The sequence below is a fragment of the Nicotiana sylvestris genome, chromosome 5 (assembly GCF_000393655.2).
Source record: "Nicotiana sylvestris chromosome 5, ASM39365v2, whole genome shotgun sequence".
Lineage (NCBI taxonomy): Eukaryota > Viridiplantae > Streptophyta > Magnoliopsida > Solanales > Solanaceae > Nicotiana > Nicotiana sylvestris.
The window spans coordinates 71677402-71705023 of NC_091061.1; the positions used below are offsets into that span (position 1 = coordinate 71677402).

The 27622-nt window shown below is 40.8% G+C and overlaps 1 pseudogene; it reads right to left on the bottom strand.

Moving 5' to 3' along the window:
• Positions 1 to 3569: 3569 nt before the first annotated feature.
• Positions 3570 to 10615, bottom strand: LOC104220863 (potassium channel AKT1-like; annotated as a pseudogene).
• Positions 10616 to 27622: the final 17007 nt, after the last annotated feature.

Genomic DNA, 27622 nt, shown 5'->3' on the forward strand with positions numbered 1-27622 from the left:
TGTGAGGGGTCGTCCTCAAAATCAAACGAGGACAAAGAAGGGAAGATCCAAGTCAAGATCCAGACCCAGCAAAGATGAATGTGCCTTTTGTCGAGAAAAAGGGCACTGGAAGAAAGACTGTCCGAAGTTGAAGAATAAGGCCAAACATAACAATGGAAAGGCCATTATGGATTCAAATGTAGCTGATTGTGATGATTCAGACTTCTCATTAGTTACAACAGAGTCATCAACATCTTCAGACATATGGTTGATGGACTCGGCTTGTAGCTATCATATGTGTCCCAACAGGGACTGGTTCGTGGAATTTCAAGAAGGAGAATATGGAGTCGTCCACACAGCGGATAACAGCCCTCTTACCTCATATGGCATTGGTTCAATACGATTAAGGAACCATGATGGAATGATCAGAACATTGATAGATGTTCGATATGTACCGGATTTGAAGAAGAATCTCATCTCTGTGGGAGCCCTAGAATCAAAAGGGTTCAAAATCATTGCAGAAAATGGAGTGATGAGAGTATGCTCCGGTGCACTAGTGGTAATGAAGGCTAATCGGAAGAATAATAATATGTATCGCTATCGTGGCAGTACAGTTATTGGGACAGCGACAGTGACATCCAGTGACGACAAAGAGGCAGAAGCAACCAAGCTATGGCACATGCGCTTGGGACATGCTGGAGGAAAATCCTTGAAAACTCTATCAGATCAAGGATTGTTAAAAGGAGTAAAGGCTTGCAACTTGGAGTTTTGTGAGCATTGTGTCAAAGGGAAACAGACAAGGGTTAAATTTGGTACAGCGATCCATAATACTAAAGGCATTTTGGATTATGTACACTCTGATGTTTGGGGTCCTTCCAAAACACCTTCATTGGGTGGGAAGCACTATTTTGTAACCTTTGTTGATGATTTTTCTCGAAGAGTGTGGGTGTATACAATGAAAAACAAAGATGAAGTGCTGGGAATTTTTCTCAAATGGAAGACGATGGTGGAGAATCAAACAGGCAGGAGGATCAAGTGTATTCGCACAGACAATGGAGGTGAATACAAAAATGATCATTTCAATAAGGTCTGTGAAAATGATGGCATCGTCCGACACTTCACTGTTAGACATACACCACAACAGAATGGAGTGGCAGAACGTATGAACCGGACCTTGCTGGAGAAGGTACGGTGTATGTTGTCCAATGCTGGCTTGGGCAAAGAATTTTGGGCTGAGGCAATTACATATGCATGCCACCTCATTAATCGTCTACCATCTGCTGCTATTGATGGCAAAACACCATTTGAAAAATGGTACGGAAAACCTGCTGTAGATTATAACTCTTTGCACGTGTTTGGCTCAACTGCATATTATCATGTGACGGAGTCAAAATTGGATCCAAGGGCAAAGAAGGCTATTTTTATGGGAATTACTTCTGGAGTCAAAGGATATCGCTTATGGTGTCCTATGACAAAGAAAGTAATATTCAGCAGAGATGTTACCTTTGATGAATTTGCTATGGTAAATAAGGTAACAGAAGATACCAAACAAAATGAAGGTGCTTCTAAGCAGGTGGAGTTTGAGGGAAAATTTATTTTTCCTACACAAGAAGCAGAGGAGGAAACAAATGAAGATTACCCTCTGGAAGGAGAGCCAGTAGAGGAGATTCCAACTCAGGAATCTCAACAACAACTTGAATCAATAGCAACCAGCAGGCCAAAAAGAACAATAACGAAACCTGTTCGTCTCATAGAGACGGTTGCTTGTGCAACCTCAATTGTAGCTGATGATGTTCCTACTACTTATAAAGACGCTGTCCAAAGTTCAGAAGAAGATAAGTGGAGGATTGCCATGAATGATGAAATACAGTCCCTTCATCAGAATCATACATGGAGATTGGCCAATCTCCCGAAGGGAAAGAAAGCAATTGGGTGCAAATGGGTATTTGCAAAGAAGGAAGGATTTCCTAACCAAGTAGATGTTCGCTACAAAGCAAGATTGGTGGCCAAAGGATATGCTCAAAAGGAGGGAATTGATTACAATGAAGTGTTTTCTCCAGTTGTAAAACATTCCTCCATTAGAATTATGTTGGCTTTGGTAGCACAATTGGATTTGGAACTAGTTCAGATGGATGTAAAAACTGCGTTTTTACATGGAAACTTGGAGGAGGAAATCTACATGACTCAGCCAGAAGGATTCAAAGTTGCTGGAAAAGAAAATATGGTGTGCAAACTTGAAAAATCGTTGTACGGATTGAAACAATCTTCTAGACAATGGTACAAGCGATTTGACGAGTTTATGTTGCGGCAAGGGTACAAGAGAAGCAAATACGATCATTGTGTGTATTTGCACAAGCTTAAAGATGGTTCCTTTGTATATCTTCTCCTATATGTTGATGATATGTTGATAGCTTCCAAGAATTTGGAAGAAATTGATAAGTTGAAGATTCAACTGAAGAAGGAGTTCGAGATGAAGGATTTGGGTGAGGCAAAGAAAATTCTTGGCATGGAGATAATTAGAGATAGACGTTCAAAGAAACTCTGTTTATCTCAAAAGGAATATTTGAAGAGAGTACTTCAACGTTTTGGCATAGATGACAAGACTAAGCCAGTTAGTACTCCACTTGCTTCCCATTTTAAGCTAAGTACTACTATGTCGCCAATGGATGAAGCTGAACGAGAGTATATGTCAAAGGTACCATACGCAAATGTTGTTGGTAGCTTGATGTATGCAATGGTTTGCACAAGGCCTGACATTTCACAAGCTGTTGGAGTTATTAGCAGATATATGCACAATCCAGGGAAGGAGCATTGGCAAGCTGTGAAGTGGATTCTACGGTATATTCATAATACTGTAGATGTCGGGTTAGTTTTTGAGCAGGAAGACAATCAGTTTGTAGTTGGATATTGTGACTCAGATTTTGCGGGTGATATGGACAAACGAAGATCAACTACTGGTTATGTGTTTACTTTTGCAAAGGCACCAGTTAGTTGGAAGTCTACTTTGCAGTCAACAGTTGCTTTGTCTACAACAGAGGCAGAGTACATGGCTATTACAGATGCTGTGAAAGAGGCAATTTGGCTTCAAGGATTGCTAAAGGAGCTTGGTGTTGAACAAAAAGGTATCACAATTTTTTGTGATAGTCAAAGTGCTATTCAATTAGCGAAGAACCAAGTTTATCATGCAAGGACGAAGCACATTGATGTTCGGTATCATTTCGTACGAGAAATCATAGAAGAAGGTGGAGTCACGGTGAAGAAAATTCATACTACAGAGAATCCTGCTGATATGCTGACAAAGGTGGTGACTGCGGTCAAGTTTCAACATTGTTTGGATTTGATCAACATTGTTGAACACTGAAGATTGAAGATGAAGACACAACCAAAATTTGTTATTGAGAGAGAATTGAAAATGTGGAATTTTGCCAAGGTGGAGATTTGTTGAAGTTTGGCAAAATGCCAAAGTCCCACATTGGTTGGGAGTTAAGTTTGGGGGGATTTTTCCCCTATAAAAGAAGGCCTAATGTTTAGGATTGAAACACACCTCTCATTTGCCTTCTCATCTGTTTAAGGCATTTGTATCTTCTCTCTTTAGTATTATTTCACTTGTATTTTTGGAGTGGAATAAAATATTGGTTGTGTCCGAGGAGTAGGCAAAATTAGCCGAACCTCGTAAATTCTGGTGTTCCCTTTATTATTGCTTTATTGTATTATTTATTATTTGGTGGCTGTCATAATTTTTGGTATAGTAGTTGTGACTTATTCACACTCTATACATTTGGCTTCCACAACATCATGCTTCCCTAAAATGGCCTCCCATAATGGTACATTCCCTTCTGAATCTGTTTGCATGACAGACAGTAACTTTTGTGATTATTTTGGATAAAAACACATATGGTTGTTTGGCTAGAACGAGAGCGTACCTACCTCTATTATTCGGATTGGCCCCAAAATCCAAAAGCCAAAGCACACAATTATCAAGTCCTTTAGATGCTGCTATATGCTGATGAGAAAGAAAAGATGAGGAATTAATTAATTTTTGAAGAATTTAAACTTGGATAAAACAGAGCTCCATAGTGTACAAACCAAAGCTGATCTCCCATTTTTGTCCGATTCATTTGGATCTAGACCCCGCTTCAACAAGTGATGCAACAACAAGTTGTCACCTCTAAGTGTGGCAAAGCAGAGTGTGAGAGGAAGGTCCATTCTACCGCGAGCTATCATTTTTTCTGTCTCCTGCAGAACTCCTTCCATAATTGGATCCTTCATCTCCTTCAGATGCTACTCAGTGGATTGGAGTCATATTTCAGCCAGATTATGTTATGCGAAAAAGGAAAAGAATTTGAGCCATTTATATATACCTGCAGGAGATTATTCATGATTATGGTCCCATCTCCAACAAATGTTGTGCGGTTCATTCTGAGTAGCTGAGTTAGGCTCTTTGTTCGTACTGTAAATAGCTGAGGCCTGTAACAAAGAACGCCAATCTCACCACAAAGATCACCAGCCTTGACCTCCCCTATGACCTGAAATTTCATGCCATTAACTGTGTTTCATTAGAAAAGGAATAAATGTACGATAAAATTGTGTATGTTCAAAATTGCAACTTACATGTTCAGCTCCATTTTTAAGTATCAATAGATCCTGTCAAAGCAGATGAATTTAAAGTCCCAAAAAAGCATCATGTCAAATCCAGAATACATAACGGAGGTATAATAAAGTTACCACATCTCCTGTTACTAAAATATAGAAGTCAGTTGGTGCTTCATTCTGCAAAATGACATCCTCTTTGGGAAGAAAATACTCTGCCTTCATCTCTGAGACCTTGAATTATGGAGCTAGTATCAAACATCAAAAGATATGCATGCTTGTAGTTATAAAAACAATGACAAGTAGTTAACAGCTGGAAAAGTAGATCATTTGACACGCCATGGAACAAGTAAACCCCATCTACTAGAGAGTAGAAAAGATAATGTGAAATGCTTGAGCGGATTGCTTTAGGAAGAGAATCAAGTGTCTCTTGCTGCTGCACTCCCTCTGAATCTGTTCTGTATTTCAAGCACAAGTGTGCTACCATCTGATCTTGGAGCCGAGCAGGCAATTGGTTCCTCTGTGCAAAATTGGAAGCAGCTTGGATTGTGTCTCTCTGTAGCACAACAAACACAAACAGATAGTGTGAAACTTAAGCTACTGAATTCCATTGTCTAAATCAAATAGTTAAATTTACTCACAAACTGTCTAGTCCTACTTGTCCCGTGGACAATCAAGAGTGTCATATTTCCTATTAGATAAGCTGTGAGGCCCAAGTTAAAAAACATGTAAAAAGTATCAAAGATCATCTCCCGTGTATTCTCCGGATGCAGATCACCATAACCTACTGTAGTAAGAGTAGTTATTGACCAATAAATTGAAGTGATATAACGATTCCATAGACTCTGATTAAGGAAGTCATCCATAGATGCCCCAATCCATGTCTTGTTTGGGTCTGGATAATGAGCTGCAATAAGATAATAAAAGCATCCAGCACAGTGAACAGCAAAAAGAGTGACCTACAGACCAAATAGGAAACATTGATCAGAAACACCCATCTCCTACCACAACAACAGTCAAATGTACTTACACATATAAGCTTTGCACATCGCACACAATAGTAATTGATATTCTTATCTTTCTCCAATCTGTTTCAAAGAAAAAAAAGGATCAGGTTGAGCTTTGAGGGGAAAGGAGATATAAAACACATTTATCATTTTCAAGCCCAAGCAATTACCTGGCAAACAAGGCACTAACTCTTCGTAAACGCCAGAGACGAAACATATAGAATAAATCATATTCACCAAAAAGTTTCGGGATTTTCCTGGCAAGTTCTGAAGGGACTGTTGATATGACATCACAAATCATCCAACTTCCTGCATACTTCATAGCAATCCTTTTGTGGTTATCAACTAATACATATGTGGTTTTATCCCGGTAAGCTACAAAGATGTTGAGAACGATATCAAATGCAAAGAATGCATTAACAATATTATCAGTGATGGCCAGTGGTGTTTCTGGTTTCTCAAGGAAGCCAAACTCAAATGGACACACCCAAGCTGTATAGATGACCAGTGCAGCCAGAAAACTCTGCCATGCCCTGCAAACATTATTTTAACATAAGCTGATGTTAAGTAAAAGCCAACTTGTTTTCCATGATCATATACCTTTCCATCTAATATTACTACTAATTAGTATTTCCCTGCGTGGCTGAGAGGTGTACTAAGAACGAAATGCATAATTTTGGTTTCCAGTTTCCAATATGCTTGTCCGCTTTCCAGACCCGCAAAAAGAAAAGGAAAATGAGAAACAGATAATCTGGTACATGATAACAAAAATCTGGTACATGATAACAAAAATAACTACTATTACTTCTTAATCTCAAGTTAGTGGGGATTGACTGTGTGAATCCTCGTTAAATTTTTCATTGACAGACAAATTTATAAAGAGACTAGAAATTCCTAACAAATACTAGACGTAAGGTAAGCATACTAGCATGAAGCCTAAATTTTCAACTAGTTGGTATTCTCTATATGGCTTATTTGCTTCTATTGCATTCTATTTTTCTCAAGATTCATAGACTTCAAGGGTTTGTAGGTCTTTTAACACAACTTCCTTTCATATGATTTTAGGTTTATCTCATCCTCTTTCTAACACTTCGCTTCATCATATCTGTAGATCGGTGTATTTGGAGGTTTATGCATGGCATGACAAAAACCATCTCTAATGACATCCTCTTATTTCATCCTCTATGTGTGCTCCTTACACCTTCTGTTGGCATATTTATTTCTACATTTTCATTTACCTTCGGTCTCATTCAAGACCTAATCAAGGGATTTTCACTTTTGTTATATAGGGGTTTTCCTCTTAATAAGTGAAGGGAAGAGGGAAGTGACACTTATCGAGCTTTATACGGCTGACACTATATAAGCCTCTAGATGAGAAAGCTCAAACAGCTCCCCTTCATTCATTACTACGCAGGTTGCTTTATTGATTGTCACTCTACCACTTTGTGTTTTCCTTTGAAATTCTCGGACCAGTCTATAACCAATTAAAACATGAGTTCGTAACTCTTCTTCACATGCAGTATGGCCGAAGGTTTAGTACATTACATAGCAGGGGTATTCATTTTGACTCCCAACCAAGAATGTACATAGGCAATGCACCATCCTTACAGCTATAGTTCTAGAACTTCTTTTTGTGCGCTCACTTCGGTGCCCAATTTGTGCCTTTTTTCTGGCCCTCGCCCTGCTAGAAACATAATTGATCGTGTGTTCATCTTAATATATGCAGTTCTGCAACACTTATTTTGTGGATATGTTGTGCCTTAGCGACCCAACAAACTCCCATATAACATTAATCGTGTTATGACCTTTCATAGAACATTCCTTTCACTTTGCTAGTATCCTCTTATCACACAACACTCTCGTAGACGCAAACTCTCATATAACATTAGACTATTATGACCTTCCAACAAAAATTTACTTCCACTTTGCTAGTATACTTCTGTCACATTACACTCTCGTAAAATATTAAATCTCAACCATCCTACTTTAATTATGTTTATTCCCTCTATCTCAATTTATGTGATACACTTTCTTTTTTTGTTTGGACAAAAAGAATGACAGATTTCTATACTTAGAAATAATTAAACTTCAAAATTTTCATTTTATCTTTAATGAAGTGATTTTATAGCCAGATAAATGTCATGTCATGATTTAGACCACATGTTCCAAAAAATTCATTCTTTTTTAAACTTTGTACCCAATCAACCATCTTCACATAAAATGGGCAGAGAGAAAACATCTTTATCTATCTTATCATTTTCTTGGCACATAGAGTATGCACATCTGAATCATCAGTTATACTCTGCTACTGGTTCTTTCTTTTGTTGCTCAGGTAAACTTGGAGGATTTCAGGTTCTCATTAATGGGAATTCCCAATAGTGAAATGTGTATGCTCAAGCGATAGATTGACAGTTACACTGGAGAGGACAAACCTGTTTAGCCAGTTAAATCTCGATGTATACAACTTAAGTCCTATAATAAAGTTAACATTCTGCAAACAGAGTGAAAGATCTTCTGAATGAAAATGGATGCCCGGAAGAAACATACTCAGAAACTGTAGCATTGAAAACATATCGGATGACATGATACTTATCCAATGAAAAGTCAAAACGACGTCACACTTTTTCCAGAAAACAGATGGGGGCTAAATCTTTAGGGGTTGTTGGTTATCAAGATTATGGTTATAATCTCAGTATAGAATTTGGGGTCGTATTTATCCCGTGTTTGGTCATGGGTTGGTGGTATTAACTAACTCATATTAAACTTGAGATGATAACAACAACAGCAACAACAACAACAACGAACCCAGTGTAATTCCATAAATGAAGTCTAGGGAGTGTAGTGTGTACGCAGACCTTACCCCTACGACTCTACCTTATAAAGATAGGGAGGCTGTTTCCGATAGACCCTCGACTCAAGACATAGTGGAGATAAGGCAACAAGTAGCAAACAATAGTAACAACAATACATTAAGGTAACGTGCACAAATGACACAACATGTAATAGTAAAGAATCATGAATAAGATAACACAAAAATAGTCCTAGTACTACTGGTAAGCCTAGGAGGAATACACTACTAATTGTCAACTTTCAACCTTAATCCTCGACCTCCACGTCTTTCTATCGTGGGTCATATCCTCGGTAAGCTGGAGCAATGACATGTCCTGCCTAACTACCTCTCCCCAATACTTCTTAGTCATGCCCCTACCTTTCCTCAGGCCCGCAATGGACAACCTCTCATAGCTCCTAACCGGAGCATCTATGTCTCTCCTCTTCACATTCCCGAATCATCTCAGCCTCGACTCCCACAACTTGTCCTCCACAGATATCACTCCTCTCTTGTCCCTGATAACTTCATTCCTGATCCTGTCCTTCCTCCTGTCCTTCCTGGTATGACCACACATCCATCTCAGCATCTTCATCTCAGCTACTTTCATGTTCTGGACATGGGACTTCTTGACGGGCTAACACTCAGCCCCATACAACATACCACTCTGTAGAACTTGCCTTTAAGTCCAGGTGACACAATCTTATCACACAAAACCCCCGAGGCAAGCCTCCACCTCATCCACCCCGCTCTAATACGATGGGTAACATCTTCATCAATCTCCCCCTTGCCTTGAATAATCAACCTAAGATACTTGAAACTATCTCTTTTGGGGACGACTTGAGTACCAATCTTCACTTCCGCTCCTTCTTCGTGCATCCCATCACTGAACTTGTATTCCAAGTACTCAGTTTTTGACCTACTCAACTTAAAATCCTTAGACTCCAGCGTCTCTCCAAACTTCCAATCTAGCGTTAACTCCCTCACGCGTCTCATCAATCAGGACTATGTTGTCAGCGAAAAACGTGAGATAAAATCCTGGGATTAGTAATTCCTGAATAACCCTCTTTGGAACCAAATGACTCATTAGAGTTACAAATACACTTCAAATTGCAGGAAAAGCAAGTCAGCTAAAAATTTAAATAATGTCTATGCCGTTCAAGAAAAAACAAATTCGGTCGAGTCGATTAAAAGTGATGAATGAGCAAGGATGTCCAACAAACTTAGCCGTGCAAGAATTTGCCTTCATCAGAATGACATTATGTACAGCAATGTGGCAATGATTAGAATGAATGGAATAACTTACAAAACCAATCAGAACAGAGAAGACTACAGCCATTTTTGGATGACAAACGATATTCTCTAGAAAGAAGACAAAGGTAGTTCTTTACTCTCTTTTTTACTTCATTTTCATTGGATAGAAAAGTTTACCTATAATGGTGATCACTGGGATGAATGATGAATCTGCGTAGCTTGACTGTGCGGTTGGTTGTTCTGGCACCGAGAGAAGGCAGAATTCCAGTAGAGAGACTGTAATGGCTGCCGTCTCTAGACAACTGTTCAATTTCTTTGGCCGTAGCACCACAAATAGAGACTCCTCCAAATCCCCATAGCCTATTTCCTCGCTCATCACCCATGCCTATAGAGAGTTTTTTTTTTCCCTCAAAAATTGGCAAATAATCTTATGTGCAGCTGCAACTAAAAAGAGAATATTTAGGTGGTGATTTCGATAGTTCCTACAGCTCAAGAAAACTTCCTTCTTAGACACGTATAGCATTGTGAACCTAAGCATGAGGCATTGGACCGACGTACTTCATGAAATCACTTTGAAAGTTTATTCTCGCTTTTGCCCATACATTATAAGTTTCATTTAACCCCATAGTCTTTTGGGTTTGGAAAATAATACCTTTTAAATGGATGGTAAACCTCCTACATCTTAAATGAATAGCAAAAAATGAGTTGGATCATCATATCTATTTTCAAATAGCATGTTTGTTTTAATTGTTACTTAAATTTTAATGTAATATTATTAAATCCGCCAGAAAAAGATCCATTTTATGTGATAGATCGATTTTTTGTGATGGCTCGTTACTTTATTCTTCTTTTTCATTAGGTCGTTATTATTTAATAATGTAACTCTACTTTTTCTTTTACCTTAATTTCTGTTTAGCTCCACTCTCTATCTTCTTTATCTTCGTCATATTACAATTTTTTCCTTCTAGCTTATGGTGGCATCTCCACCTTATATATATATATATATATATATATATATATATCTTGTTTGTTTGCTCACTCTTATGTCCTAGAAATTACAGATGTATAGGTAAAATACGGTCAAGACACGTCGCAAGCGCAATAATCAACACGTGACAAATATTTCTTACTTAGCTCCAAGTCAGGATCAATCTACTTTGACTCAAGAATCGGAGGGTCGATTGAGGAAGTACATCACGAATTGTCTACTGTGGACCAGATAGTGTCACCCCGGAGGAGACCATCTGGATAATCACCACTGTCCGAATAAAGATGATATTCAAATAAGCAGATTCTGGAATATTTGGGATTTTATATTAACTCTTTGGCAGTTATAAATCCACCAGGCATAACATACGAAATGAGCAAATAATGCTAATAACAGACGTGTGATCTTAGGGGACGATTATATTAGGTTTACACTATAAATGCTCCCCTTCCCTAACAATTGTTCTGATTTTGCTCCATATTCTACACAGTTAGCGCACTATTGCTATGCAGAAATTACGTATTCTACAACACTGTTCAACAAATTCCTTTCCGTCAAGGATCATTGTAAACATGTGATTTTTGGCCCTCCCAAGATTTTTTATATATTAGCGTAAAATATTTAATTTAGGCATAATATAGATATTTTAAGTAATTTTTGACTCTTTTACTCTATTTTATTACAAGAAAACAAAATTTACAAAAATAGGTTCATTAATGTTTCGTAATCATTTTTAATCTTAAAAAAAAATATATATACAACAATAGTATCGTATTTTTATTTTAATATGATATTTGAAAATACCAAACATAGATTTATTTTAATGGTTAGTTTTATTTTAAATAATTATTTGAATAGTAGTAATAATTAATAAATGGGCCCGTATTTTTAATCTCGTTGGCAACGAAAGAATAGAATTTGGGCTCGAACAACCCATTTTTAGGCTTAATTTTGGACCTAGCTCACAATTGTCAAGCCCATAATTTCTAGGCCCATACCCCTTAACCTAAAAACCCTACGAAAAAACCTAGAATATAAAAAGAAGAAAAAGGAAAAAGAAAAAAGAAGAACGAAAAAGGCTGAAAAAGAAAGAATGCAGAAGCTGAGCATAACAAGCACCCCCCCTCGGGATCGTCTTCTCCAAACGCCCTAGCCCTGCAAAACAGACCTCCTCCCTCACATTCCTTCTTCTTCATAGAAAACAAAAGACCCAAAAAAAATCGGATCCGCCGGTTTCAACAAGGACTCCTCCCAGGCAAAAACTTGGTCTTCTTCAAAAAGTAACCAACAAACGAACGGGGAGCTACTGCTTCTTCTTCATGAAGTCAGCCACAAATCAACACACACGACCTCCCCCTTGAACTCCTGCTTCTTCACCGTTAAAAAGAAAATCTGATCTCTCTTGAACCCAACAGCCGTGAACCTCACAAAAGACGACCCCATGAACTCTGGTTATTGAACGAAATCACAGAGCTTTAAGCATCAGCCTCATAGATCTAGGGCACTAGCAATTTCTTCTTCCTCAACTGAACTCCATCACCACCGGAAATGGCCGGAAACTGGCGACGAAATCTCGTTTCGTCAATGGAGTTCGTTTAAAGCTCGTGGAGAGTTCGTTTGAGGTTGTCGACTGAGTTTCAAGTTCGTCGTTCCATTTAATGTAACGTTTCTGTTGAGATCGAGTCCCGTTAAATCTCGTCCGTAGGTCGCTAGCTCTGTTTGTTGGGTCCGTTCAGTTCCGTCGAGGTTTGGGTTTTGGTCCGATAAAGTTTCTGTTCGAATTTCTTGTACGTGGGCTTGGGTTGGTCATTCAATGAAAGGTTTCGTTTCTCTATTCTTGATTTCTGCTGTTTGCGTTTCCATGACAAATTTGTTAATTTGTAAATGTTTTACATTGAAATGACTTTCTTGTTGCACCCCTATTTGTTTGGATTTGCTGGATATGTCCATGAAGCTGACTGATCTTTGCTCATCATCGTTGAAGTGTTTAAACTCAAGAGTATTTAGCATTAATTTTTGATTGCTATGGATATTACACATAATATTGATTATGTTTAAGACATTTGTGAACCTTAACCTTTTTTAAGTATAATCCAAATTGAATGCTTTTCATGAATTAATGACTTGCCTGCCGAATACATGCAACAGACAACTACTGTGGTACTAACAGAAATGCAATGGTAAGGTATTAACATCCAATACAAATGTAAAGAAAACCCACGACGCGCAAAAATCTTCATTAGCCTCTAGCTTGAGTGAATTTAAGAGAGTTGTATCAGTTTGTAGCAAATGTCTCATGTGGAATAGTCGAAAATATTGTTCTTAATTAATCTATCTTGATTATGTACACGTTCGCGTGACATAATTGTGATTTCTAAAATCAAAATCGGAGTATACGTTCACATAACTTCGGCTAAACTTTCTTAACAACAATAAAGCGTTATTAATTGTGAACACGTTCGCGTGACATGATTTTTGACGCGCCAAACAAATGGGTACACGTACGCGTGACCTGTTTTAAGATAATTTTTAATTTAAAAGCGGTTAGGGGTAAATGCACGTAGGATCTAAAGTCAGTAATTAAACAATTTTAATAGGCCAAGTATGATCAAAGCGACCGTGCTAGACCACGGAACTCGGGAATGCCTAACACCTTCTCCCGGGTTAACAAAATTCCTTACCCGGATTTCTGTGTTCGCAGACCGTAAATAGAGTCAATTTTTCTCGATTCGGGATTTTAAACCAGTGACTTGGGACACCATAAATTATCCCAAGTGGCGACTCTGATTCTTAATAAATAAACGATCCCGTTTCGAATGTCCTTTAATTGGAAAAACTCCCCTGTATTTATACCCTTTACGGGGTGTAGGTAAAAAAGGAGGTGTGACAGCTCTGGCGACTCTGCTGGGGATCGAACCCAGAATCTCTGGTTCAGGGTTCAAGAATTCGAGCTTGTTAATATGATTTTGCTTGGTTTTATTTATTGTTAATATTACTGTATTCTGTGAACTTTTTGTGCTAAATGTTATATGTTTACCGCTTTAATATTGTTTGAATTGTATATAACTGTCTTCTTACGCCACCCCTCTGAGTCTTCTGAAAATGGTGCACACGTTCGCGTGGCCCGCTTTTTCTGTAGAAATTCTACCAAATAGAATGAGGCTGGGCAAGCGACAAGGCCGGGTAGACTTCAGTGCTCCCGGTACGTCGCCCCCTCCTCGTCCCCAGTTGTCCGCTCGGGTACCCCAAGTCTAGACCAAAACCCCAGGATTTAAACCTAGAAAAACACAGCCCCATGCCGGATCCTTAGTAGGAACGTTCGTTTGCATCATGTGCATTTAACTTAGGGGACTCAACACAGGGGTTGGGTCCGTCTAGGACAGATATGCCCGAAAGAATAGACCATCCTGATGCATTCTACGTGCTCTGTGAACATTTATTTTGGCTTGCATGCTGATCGGCCAGGGAAAATAAAGCAAAAAAAAGTGGAAAACCAAGAGTGATATAGGGAAGGAAATAAAACCCGGTTCTAAACATCCTGGTATTTGAAAAGCGTCCTGAAATTTTGCCCAAATTTTTTCAAAAAAGAGTTATTTTAAAAGAGTCAAACACTGTGTTCTTTCAAATGTGTCAAAACTGACCGAACTACGCAGGTCTGATTCTCACCGGATGTGGGATACGTAGGCAACCTATATAAGTTTCGGCCTTATTTTTGAAAAAAAAGAGAGAATAAAAACAAGAAAAAAGAGTTAGTGGTCGAGTGAATGCAATCTTGATTTTGGTCAAAATAAGCTGATCCAGCTTCGACTATGTCTTAAACCGTTCTTGCCGAGGTAGCCTCAGAGTATTTTTCAGTTGTCGAAAGGCTATTTTCGTAAAAGGATGAACAAGTTTGTGAGGGGTCATAAAATAATGTCCCCGGCCTCAAAATTCGCGTGAAATTGGAAAGGGGCCGCATTTGCAAAAACAGCCATTTGGCTAAAGTTGGCATACAAGGGAAGAGATTATGGTTCTTTTTTTTTTCCTTTTTTTTTCTTAAAAAAACTGTTTACAAAAGGGTCAACTCGAGTCAACCCTAACCTTAATCTTCCACAGGAACAAATGAATACCATCCAGGAACCGCCAGAAGTGGTCAGGGAACAGGCTCGGCTACACTTGCGTATGTGGTGGAATGATCTAGACGAAAATGGTTAGAAATGGGTGAAAAAGCACTTGGGGTGCTCTTATAGACATCTTTGAAATCAAACCGCGGGAAGATCTGGTCAAAGCTTTGGTAACTTTATGGGATCCTGTCCACAATGTCTTCCGTTTCTCGGATTTTGAGATCACTCCTACTTTGGAGGAGATAGCCGGGTACATTGAATTCGGACGGGACTTGAGGAAGCAACAACTTATATCCATCGGTGCACAAGTTCTTTGACCTCTTGAATATTAGTAAACAGACAAATAAGGAACGTGTGAGCAACGGGTGTTGTGCTTTCCATTTCTTATACTTCAGGTTCGGGCATTCTGCTGGTTTTGAAACGTATGAAAAGGGTCTAAGCAATAAACAAAACAAGGGCCTTTGGCAAGTTCATCGCCGGTTCGCATTTATTGTGGCATTCTTGGGGATCATGGTTTTTCCAAATGAAAAAGGGACGGTGGATATTCGTATGGCTAGAATTGCACAAATCCTTACTACCAAGGAAAATCATACACTTGCCCCGTTGGTGCTGGCAGATATCTATCGAGCATTGACTTTGTGCAAAGCAGGGGCTCAATTTTTTGAAGGTTGCAGTATCATTCTACAAATGTGGTTGATCGAGCATCTTCGCCATCATCCCATATTCATGAGTTACGGTTCGAGCCCAAATAACTTCATCATTAGTTATGAGGAGAGGATGAAAGATTACAACACACCAGAAGGATTTGAAGCATGAGTTTCTCATTTGAAAGTTCTTGACGCAGGTCAGGTCGAGTGGACTATAGGATGGCTCCCGAGGATAGAAGCCATCTATATGACTGCTACCAAAGGATACCTGAGGATAATAGGCGTAAGGAGTATTCAGCCATATGCACCGCAGAGGGTCTTGAGGCAATTGGGAAGGTATCAGATTGTGCCTGAAGATGAAGATCTAAGCACCCAGGTCATAGAGTTGCATCCAGAAGATGCATTGCTTGAGGTTGTAGTTCAGCAGGATTGGAATAGCTGCCGATATCTAAAAAATGGCACCCAGGTACCAGACATCGCCAAGGGGGAAGTGGATCCAAATTATACTTCTTGGTTTGAGAAAATGTCTTATGTAAACAACGAGCCAGAGCCCGAGAGGCCCACCAAAAGGCCTCATGTTCAAGCCTTTGATGATAAAATTCAAGAGAGGTTAGCTTGGGGGGAGAAGGAAAAGGAATATAAGGCCATTATCCATGGTCTGCAAGAAGAATTGAGAAATGTCACCTTCAACATTGATTTGCAGGCACAAGAGGCCGAAGGTGAAAGGAGAAGATTGGTGAAAGAAAATGAGTCCCTCAGAGCTCAGGTTCGACAATTGAAAATGAAGCCGAGAACCCAGGCCGAAGCAGGAAAGATGAGAGGCTCATTTACAACCTCACTCAAAAGGTACGTGACTATGAAGATGACCTGCAGAAAGCTGAGTCTAAACTAGCAAAAGCACGGGAAAGGTTGGCTAAAAGCACCGAAGGGCATGCAACTTTCGTTTAACAGATGAAAGAACGATATGAAAGAGGGGTCACAGGTTGGGAAAAGGCAATTGGCAACCTCGAGGGTGAAATGGCTAAACAAGCCAAAAATTTTAAGTCTGAAAGAGAACATTGTTACGCCTTAATGGCATGGCTAGAAAGGGACTTGCAACAACTCCAAGAGCAGAACCAGGTAGCCGAACGAACTTTGGAAGCCAGAACCGAACAAATTGGGCGTTTGTTGCAAGAGAAGGGCGTCATAAGAGAGCGAGTCAAAAGGGTCACCAACTATATCGCAATGAAGTGCAATAGCTGTGAGGATATGTCGAGATCCATGTTCTTCGCTACTGTGATGATTTTTGTTTGCCGGGTAATGGAAGATCTCTACCACCTTCAGGGGGATTTAGCGAGTAGGCCCGCAGCAAGGCCGAATGACGCCCCGCGGGTCCCAGGGACAATTGAGGCATTGATGTATTCGTGATTTCTTGAGTCTGTGTTTTCTTTCCATTAAAGTCTACCAATTGTTTTGGAGTCTGTATTTCTGTTATCAGAGTGTGTGGGTTGTTTGTTTTTGAGTTTGTATCTCGAGTCTGTTAGTTTCTTTCGAGTCTGTTAGTTTCGGTCTTTGTAATAGCATTTTTATATATATATGAAAACTGAAAATCCCAAAATGTTTTACTTCACACTTATCCCCAAGAACTACGCTTGGTCTGATTCATGCGGGGTCATGATACGTAGGCAATCTCCATAGGATTCGACCTTAACCAAATAAAAGAGAGAAAGAAAGAGCGGAAAAACAAGAAAGAAAAGAGAGAAAATAAAAATCAAGAGAGAATAAAAACAAAGAGAGAACGAAAGGAGGGAAAAGAAAAGAAAGAAAAAGGGAAGTTTGCAATCGAAAGAAAGAAAAGGCCGGGTCAAATACATAATAGAGTCGGTTAACTATTTAGGTGCATTCATGCCCAATATGCGGTTACCAATCTGTTAAAGCCTAATCGCTAACAAGGTTGTTGTTGATGTATTGAGCTCAGCCAGGTGGTTAGTTGACTGGCATTCTGGCAACTTACTCCTACAATACCCGATCAAAAAACAGGCTGAGTATGGTCGACCAGGAACCGGAAACAAGTATTGTCGACCCATCGAAAGAGGTGGAGGAAATGGACATTAATGCGATGAGGGAAGAAATGTATAAGCTGAAGCAGCAGATGGCTGAAATGTACCAAGCCTGGGCGAAGGGGCACCCACCACCAGTTTATCCCGCCAACCCTGCTTATATCCTACCATCAACCCAACCTTCGGAGCCTCCCACTATGAACTCATCTCCAGCCTTCCCCTCTACCAATAATGCCATGGCGCCACTTCCCACACTTCTCATGCTCCACCACCCAAACAAGTCCCATACCCTCCTCCACCAATTACACCTATTTTTGTGGCACCTCCACCTGCTACATTACACCAATCTTCCAGTGAACCCCTGTTCCAAACTCATGACAACTAGTACTATCCCCCTGAACCCACCTTCAAAGTTCCAGAACCATATCCTTATACCCCTTATCTTGATATCCCGGCAGAGACCGAGAAGCCGCCCAAAAATCCCGAGCATGAAGAGATGATCAGAAAGGTCAAAAGCTTAGAGCAATCGTTCCGAGATATGAGAGGGCTGGGAGGTCAAGTGAGTGTGGCCTATAAGGATTTATGTCTGTTCCCAGATGTTCAGTTTCCAACAGGGTTCAAAATGCCCAAGTTTGATTTGTACGATACGCATGGTGACCTAGTAGCGCATTTAAGAGGATTTTGTAGCAAAATGAGAGGAGCAAGTGGAAGAGATGAATTGCTGATGGCATATTTCAGCCAAAGTTTAAGTGGATCGGCCTTAGAATGGTACACCAGACAAGATCAAAACATGTGGTACACATGGGACGACTTGGCCCAAGCCTTCGCCTGCCATTTTCAGTGCAACCTCGAAATTATCCCAAATCGTCTGTAATTGACAAAGCTAGAAAAGAAGCCCGGTGAGAGCTTCAGGGAATATGTATTCCACTGGAAAGAGCAAGCAGTGAGGGTTGACCCTCCGATGAAAGAAAGCGAGATGGTTGATTATTTCTTGCAGGCTTTGGAACCCACTTATTTCGGTCACTTGGTGTCAGCAGTAGGTAAGTCCTTTAATGAAGTCGTGAAAATGGGAGGCATGGTTGAAGAGGGACTCAAGTCCAACAAGATCATGAGTTATTCAGCAATCAAGGTAACCACTCAGGCCATTCAAAACAGTACTGGGGGTATGCTCGGGAAGAAGAAGAAGGAGGATATTGCGATAATCGAGTCGGGAGCTTGGGTCGGATCTAGGAACCTTCCACATTACCACAACCAGCCTCGACCCTATCCCCTAACTTACCCCCATACTCCGTATAGCCCATCATAACACTACTACCCACCGCCAGATCCCCATTTTTCTGTCCATCACGCACAAACCTATACCCAACCTCCCATTCACGCACAATGGCGTGCGCCAGCTCCACAAAATCCATACCAAGCTCCACAAAATAACTATTCACCCCCAAAAGCCTACAGAAATCCTCCTGGAACGGGTTTTCGACCCAATCAAGCTTTTAAGAGTGAGAGATTGCAGAAGCAGAAGACTTTCACCCATTGGGAGAATCCTATACTAGTCTATTCCACAGGCTGAGACAGTTGGGTATGTTGAATCCGATCGAGGCCAAAATGCCGAATCCCCTTCCCAGAAATCTTGACCGCTCGGTGAGTTATGAGTATTGTTCAGGGGCCCGGGACATGACACAAAGAAGTGTTGGAAATTGAAAACAGCTGTGTAAGAGCTTATTGATACTCATCGGATCGAGGTTCAGGTCCCAGAAGCACCAAATATCAATCAGAATCCACTGCCGGCTCACCATGAGACCCATATGATTGAGTTGATACACAAGGGAGGGGAGCCTAAGAAACCCTCACAGACGGTGATGATGATCCGTTCCAGTGAAACCAGTCCCAAGGAAAAGGTAACCAGCAGGAAATCAGTGGTCCAGTTGAAAGAGGTAGACAATAAGCCAGCTATGGTAGCCAAGAAAGGGTCCTCAAGTGACGTTGTAGGAAAACATGAAAAAGTAAAAGTGGTTGTGCCGGGAGTGATGAACAAGCATGTGGTCATTGTGAAGGGCGCCCCCATAGATCCTGTCATTATTAAACCGGTAACTCAATTACCGATAGTTGATAGCAAGGCAGTCCCATGGAATTATGAACGAGTGACCGTGACTTACAAGGGGAAAGAGGTTAGAAAAGAAATGTGTGAGACTCATGGTTTGACCCGATCGGGGAGATGCTTTGCCCCCGAAGAGTTGAGAAAAGCTAAGACCTCAAAAGATAATCCAGTGTTGGTGAAGAAAGCGGTGACTGAGGAAGAAGCAGAAGAATTTCTGAGAAAGATGAAAATGCAAGACTATTCCATTGTGGAACAGTTAAGGAAGACACCAGCTCAGATCTCGCTCTTGTCATTATTGATCCATTCAGACGAGCACCGTCGCGCTTTGATGAAGATCTTGAACGAAGCCCACGTTCCTGACAAAATCTCAGTAAACCACTTGAAAAAGATAGCTAACAAGATATTCGAGGTAAACAGAGTCACCTTTTCTGATGATGAGTTGCCCGTGGAGGGTACCGAGCACAATAGAGCCCTTTATCTGATGGTTAAATGTGAAGATTCCGTGGTTACTCGGGTATTGGTTGACAATGGGTCTAGCACAAACATCTGTCTTCCCTCCAAATTGACCAAGCTGAAAGTGGAGGATGAAAGAATTCACAATAACAAGCTTTGCGTTCGGGGATTCGACGGTAAATGGAAGGATTCAGTCGGGGACATAGTACTTGAGCTCACAATAGGGCCAGTTGAATTTACTATGGAATTCCAGAGGCTCGATGTGGCTGTTTCGTACAATCTATTGTTGGGACGACCCTGGATCCATGCGGCCAAAGTAGTCCCGTCTACTCTGTATCAAATGGTCAAGTTTGAATGGGATCGACAGGAAATTGTTGTACATGGCGAAGATAATTTGTGTGTGCCCAACAGTGCCATTGTTCCATTCATAGAGGTTGACGATGACAAGGGACCATGGGTTTATTAGGTTTTCGACACAGTATCGGTAGAGAAAATTCCGGAAGGAAAGTGCGTTCCAACTCCAAAGATGGCTGCAACATCAGTTATGGTAGCTGTTGAAATGTTGAAAAATAGTTTCGTACCGGGCAAGGGTTTAGGTTCATCTCTACAAGGTATTGTGCAGCCAGTTTCTCTTCCAAGGAATCTGGATACTTTTGGTTTGGGGTTCAAGCCTACCGTTGCAAACGTGAGAAGAGCTAGAAAAATGAAACAGAAAGCATGGGCATTGCCAAAGCCAATCCCGCGTCTGTCTATGTCATTCGTCAGGCCGGGTATCAGAAAGCAACTGTTGTCAAAGGTCCCTGGACCACTAATTGGTGCCGATGGAGACTTGGAGAAGGGGTTCGAAAGGTTATTCGCCGAGGTCAACATGGTTCAGGTTGGGGAAGGGTCCAGCAGGGCAGATGTGCAATTCGTGGGACCACGTGTAAAAGTCAACAACTGGGAAGCTACTCCTCTTCCTACCCGGAGGGAGTCTTGGTAGTGGGTTTTGATTTTCTTTTAGTTGTCTGGATTATTCCAGGGTCTGTAATTCAGATATTATGTTTCGTCCAGTTGGATGTAAAACCCTGTTATCGTTAAATTCAATGAAATGCAATTGTTCCTTTTCCTTCATTTCTTCTAATTTTATTTTTTTTCTTCTTTTGTATAGTTCTTTTTATGCTGATATCAATGACATGACATGCATGAGGAATCTTCGGCCTAGTTTTAAGAGCCAATCTAACTCTGAAATAATAATACAAGAAATTGAGTGTGATGACGAGTTGGAATTTGATGATGATGAGGCCTATGAAGAAATTAGTAAGGAACTAAGTCATTTTGAGGAAAAGCCCAAACCTAATTTGAATGAAACAGAAGCAGTTAATCTAGGGGACCAAGAAAATGTCCGTGAAACTAAAATAAGTGTCCATCTGGAGCCTCAACTCAGGGAGGAGATAATTAAAGCATTGTTCGAATACAAAGATGTTTTTGCATGGTCCTATGATGACATGCCGGGCCTAAGCACTGATTTAGTGGTTCACAAGTTGCCCACTGACCCGGAATTCCCTCCTGTCAAACAGAAGCTGAGAAAGTTCAAAACGGATATGAGTGTAAAGATCAAGGAAGAGGTCACCAAGCAGTTCGATGCCAAAGTATCGGGATCTCAACAAGGCAAGTCCAAAAGACAATTTCCTGTTGCTGAACATCCATATCTTGATTGATAATTGCGCCAATCATGAGATTGTCTCTTTTGTGGATTGCTACGCGGGTTATCATCAGATCTTAATGGACGAGGAAGATGCAGAAAAGACGGCATTCATCACGCCGTGGGGAACGTATTGCTATCGGGTCATGCCATTTGGCTTGAAGAATGCTGGGGCAACCTACGTGAGGGCAATGACAACAATATTCCATGATATGATACACCAGGAAATCGAGGTGTACGTGGATGATGTGATCGTGAAGTCTAAAAAGCAGTCTGACCATGTCAGGGATCTGAAAAAGTTCTTCCGGAGGTTTCGCAGGTACAATCTCAAGCTTAATCCTGCAAAGTGTGCTTTTGGGGTGCCGTCTGGAAAGTTGTTGGGGTTCGTAGTCAGCCGCCGGGGCATTGAACTGGATCTATCAAAAGTCAAGGCCATCCAGGAATTGCCACCTCCGAGGAACAAGACCAGGGTGATGAGTTTGTTGGGGAGATTGAATTATATCAGTAGGTTTATCGCTCAGCTCACGACAACTTGCGAGCCAATCTTCAAACTTTAAAAGAAAGACGTTGCGGTCAAGTGGATAGATGAATGTCAGGAGGCGTTTGATAAGATAAAGGGGTATTTGTCAAATCCACCCGTGTTGGTCCCGCCAGAACCAGGGCGACCGTTGATTCTATATTTGACGGTTTTGGACAATTCATTCGGCTGCGTATTGGGTCAACATGATATCACTGGCAGGAAGGAGCAGGCCATATATTATCTCAGCAAGAAATTCACACCGTACGAGGTCAAGTACACTCAACTTGAGAAGACATGTTGCGCCTTAACCTGGGTGGCGTAGAAGCTGAAACATTATTTGTCATCTTACACTACCTATCTCATATCTCGCTTGGATCCATTGAAGTATATCTTTCAGAAGCCTATGCTCACAAGGAGGCTTGCAAAGTGGTAGATCCTGCTCACAGAGTTTGACATTGTCTACGTGACTCGAACTGCAATGAAGGCACAGGCCTTGGCGGACCATTTGGCCGAGAACCCGATTGATGAAGATTATGAACCTTTGAAAACTTATTTCCCCGATGAAGAGGTGATGTACATTGACGAGTTGGAGCAAGTCGAGAAGCGTGGATGGAAACTTTTCTTTGATGGGGCTGCAAACATGAAGGGTGTGGGAATAGGAGCGGTACTTATTTCTGAAACAGGGCAACACTACCCTGTTACGGCTCAGCTTTGTTTTTACTGTACCAACAACATGGCTGAGTATGAGGCTTGCATTCTGGTTTTGAGGTTAGCTGTGGATATGGGTGTCCAGGAAGTCTTGGTCTTGGGTGACTCAGACCTTCTGGTGCACCAAATTCAGGGAGAATAGGAAACACGGGATTTGAAACTCATACCGTACAGATAATGTTTGCATGATCTTTGTCAACGGTTTCAGTCGATAGAATTCAAGCATATCCCAAGGATCCATAATGAAGTCGCCGATGCTTTGGCTACTCTGGCGTCAATGTTATATCATCCAGATAAGGCTTATGTGGACCCTTTACAAATTCAGGTCCGTGATCAACATGCTTACTGTAATATGGTGGAAGAAGAACTGGATGGGGAGCCATGGTTCCATGATATCAAAGAATACATTAGGATGGGGGTATATCCGGTACAGGCCACTGGTGATCAAAAAAGAACAATTTGACGATTGGCGAGTGGATTTTTCTTCAGCGAAGGTGTATTGTACAAAAGAACTCCAGATCTGGGTTTGCTAAGATGCATAGATGCTAGACAGGCCACGACTATCATGACTGAGGTACACTCCGGAGTTTGTGGACCGCATATGAGTGGGTACGTTCTGGCAAAGAAGATTCTCCGAGCAGGTTATTACTGGCTCACTATGGAGCGGGATTGCATCAGTTTTGTGCGTAAATGTCATCAGTGCCAAGTGCATGGAGATTTGATTCATTCTCCACCATCTGAATTACATACAATGTTTGCAACATGACCTTTTGTTGCTTGGGGCATGGATGTCATTGGGCCAATCGAGCCAGCAGCATCGAACGGACACAGGTTTATTCTGGTAGCCATTGATTATTTCACTAAGTGGGTTGAAGCGAAAACGTTCAAATCTGTGACCAAGAAAGCAGTGGTCGACTTTTTGCATTCAAATATCATCTGTCGGTTTGGGATTCCGAAGGTAATCATCACGGACAATGGCGCTAATCTCAACAGTCATCTGATGACGGAGACATGTCAGCAGTTTAAGATTATACATCGCAATTCCAACCTATATCGCCCTAAGGCAAATGGAGCAGTCGAGGCAGCCAACAAGAATATAAAGAAGATACTTCGAAAAATGGTGGAAGGTTCTAGACAGTGGCATGAAAAGTTGCCATTTGCATTGCTGGGTTATCGTACTACTATCTGTACTTCAGTAGGGGCCACTCCTTATTTGTTGGTGTATGGCACGGAGGCGGTGATACCCGCAGAAATTGAAATCCCATCCCTTCGGATTGTCGCTGAGGCAGAAATTGATGACGTTGAATGGGTCAAAACTTGCTTGGAACAATTACGTCTGATTGATGAAAAGAGATTGGCAACAGTGTGTCACGACCAATTGTACCAACAGAGAATGGCGAGGGCATATAACAAGAAGGTACGTCCACGGAAGTTTGAAGTGGGTCAGTTAGTGTTGAGACGTATTTTGCCTCATCAGGCTGAAGCAAAAGGAAAATTCGCCCCAAACTGGCAGGGGCCATTTGTTGTATCCGGAGTATTGTCCAATGGCGCGTTGTATTTGATAGATGTAGAAGGGAAATGTGTAGAAATGGCTATCAATTCCAATGCAGTCAAAAGATACTATGTATGATTTCTTCCTTTGACTGTACTTGTTTGTATTTGGTATATTTTGAAGATTGAAATGACGAAGGCGTTTGGTTCTGCTATCTAAACACTTTATCCTTTGTTACCCCCTTTTGAGACTTATTTATTTTCTTTCATACCCCTCTTTCGGGATCAACGACACTATTCAGAAACGCGAGTGCGAATGATAAGTAAGTGAAAAGAAAAGAAAGAATGAACAAGAAAGGAAAAGGGAAAAGAAAAATGAAAGGAGAGAAGAAAGAGAAAGAGAAGAAAAGAAAAGAGAAAATCAAAAAGAAAAAAAGGAGAAAAAAGAAGAAAAAAAAGAGAGAAGAACAACAGAAGAAAAAGAGAGAAAGAAAAGAAAGAAAGAAAATAAAATCACAACAACAAAGTAATTTCTACGATATGAACTACGTTCGACCTGATTCCTTTTAAGGATACGTAGGTAGCCTCACGGTTTGGTCCCATCAAATAAAAATCCAAAAGTTCCCAAACAAGAAACTGGGGCAGAAGTTGTGGTTGTTGTAAGAAATCTGATTCCGAAGGTTGTAATTCTAAACCCATTCGAATTGTTTTGAGCCTTTTATACCCTTTCTTTCTAATCCCATCCAAAAGCCCACATTATGGTCCAAATAAAGACCTTTCGATCAGTCTTCAAGAAATGCCAAGTCGAGCAGGTAGAGGTGATTCATATCAGGGGCAATACTCGGGTCCAAACAGGGAAAAGAAATAAAAAATGAGAGAGTCTTATTGGTGAAAACTCTCACGGGCATCGTAAGGCGATGGAAAGTTGAGAGAAATAAAAAATGAGAGAGTCTTATTGGTGAAAACCTTCGCGGGCACCTTGAGGCGACAGTGATTTGAGAGAAAGAACAAATAAGAGAGGCTTGATGGTGAAAACTCTCTGGGCACTACAAGCTGAATAAGGGTTGTGAATCAGATTGGATGATCGGAGCATTGAAGCCCAGTTTCACGGTTTAGAGGTATAACAGGAGTTGAACGTCAGACTTGCTCAATAGAATAGGCCATAGGTGCATGTCATGGTCATTAGAGTTGGTATCCACATCTGATAGGTTTCTACTTCGTATCTTTCTTGTTAGGAATCATCCCTTTCTTTTGCCCTTTACTCTGTTCCTTTTGTCTTGTTTACTTCCTCTTCCTGAGTCTGTTTGGTCAAAATAAGTGAGAAATGACTTCAAAATTTGCCACCAGCTTTCCAATTGCAGAAACGGTATCTGGCCAGAACATCAGTATCATAAGTCAGGAAAGAACAACAAGCGCATTGAGCTGGTAATAGTCAACATGCTTTGGGATCCTTGTGAAATACAAAGGTTTGGTACATATCAATTCATGGACAATGCAACAGATGGAGGATTATAGGTGAATAGATTAAGGGTATTTTCTGTGATAAGATTGACAGAGAAAGTGGTTAACCAATAACAAGCGAGGTCTTCCAAGAAGAAATTAAAGTTATCGTGATAAGTGAGGGAACAATAGACCTCAAGGCCAAGGCTAGTGGTTTAAGTCAAGAAAGAACGACATACGTACTGAGTGGGTGGCAATTGACGTACTTTGGGATTCATGCGAGACACAAAGGTTTGATAAATGTCAGTTCATGAGCAATGCAACAGATAAAGGGTATTGGGTCTGAATGGAGATGAGGTATTTTCTGTGATAAGGATGACAGAGAAAGTGGTTAGCAAGGTCTTCGAGTGGAAGTCAAAGTTATCATGGGAAATGGAGGAGCAATCGCCCTCAAAGACAAGGCCACAAACCAACCACCGCATTTTAAACTGACAAGATTTTTCTTTGATTGAAATAGGGGCAGGAAATTTCGGTTGTTTCGAAGAAACCCTCCGTGGAGAAAGGCAGTCACCAAACAGGTTTGATTTTTTATTTTCAGGACCCTCCTGGAAAATGGGACCTAGTTTAAAGTTAAGAAATAGCATAATCTAGCATAAATATATCCCAAAAGAATATAAGTTAGTGTAGAAGTTTTCATGTTCGAGATAGGATTCAATTAGGAGTTTCGAAGACCCTCCTGAATAATGAGACTTAGCTTTAAGATTTTGATTAGATAACAACATTTGGCATAAACTCTGCTGTAGGGTAGTATAATTCAGACATGAAAGTTGTCACCCTTAAGATAAAATTTGACCTTTGATTTTCAGGACCCTCATAGATAATGGGGAGTAGTTTAAAGATTCTCTTAGATAGAAAGATTTAACAGAAGTCACACCTGTAGAAGATATAACTTAGATTTAAAATTGTCGTTTAGTTAAGAGTTGTCAGGGCCCCCCTGCATAATGGGATCTAGCTTTCAAATTCTTAGTAATTTTTGGTAATATGATTCAGTTTAACACTCACATATGTGACCAATAACCAAACTGGGGCAGAAAAATTTTCTTTGTTTTTGTCTATTTTGTTGAAATCAGGTACCCGCTTGGAGAACAGGGAGAAGACATTCAAGTTCAACAGTCAGGAGCCCGCCTGGAGAGCTGGGAATACATTTCAAGTCAGCAGTCAGGAGCCCGCCTGGAGAGCAGGGAATACTTTCAAGTCAGCAGTCAGGAGCCTTCCTGGAGAGCAGGGAATACTTTCAAGCGCAGCAGTCAGGAGCCGGCCTGGAGAACAAGGGAGTACAATTTAAGTTTTAGCTTTCAAATTCTTTGTTTTGTCTATTTTGAAGTCAGGAGACCGTCTGGAGAGCAGGGAATACTTTCAAATGCTATAGTCAGGAGCCCGCATGGAGAGCAGGGAATACATTCAAGCGTAGCAGTCAGGAGCCCGCCTGGAGAACAAGGGAGTACAATTTAAGTTTTAGCTTTTAAATTCTTTGTTTTGTCTATTTTTGAAGTCAGGAGCCCGCCTGGAGAGCAGGGAATACTTTCAAGCGCAGTAGTCAGGAGCCCGCCTGGAGAACAAGGGAGTACAATTTAAGTTTTAGTTTTCAAATTTGTTGCTTTGTCTATTTTGAAGTCAGGAGCCCGCCTGGAGAGCAGGGAATACATTTCAAGTCAGCAGTCAGGAGCTCGCCTGGAAAGCAGGGAATACATTCAAGTTTAGCAGTCAGGAGCCCGCCTGGAGAGCAGAGAATAC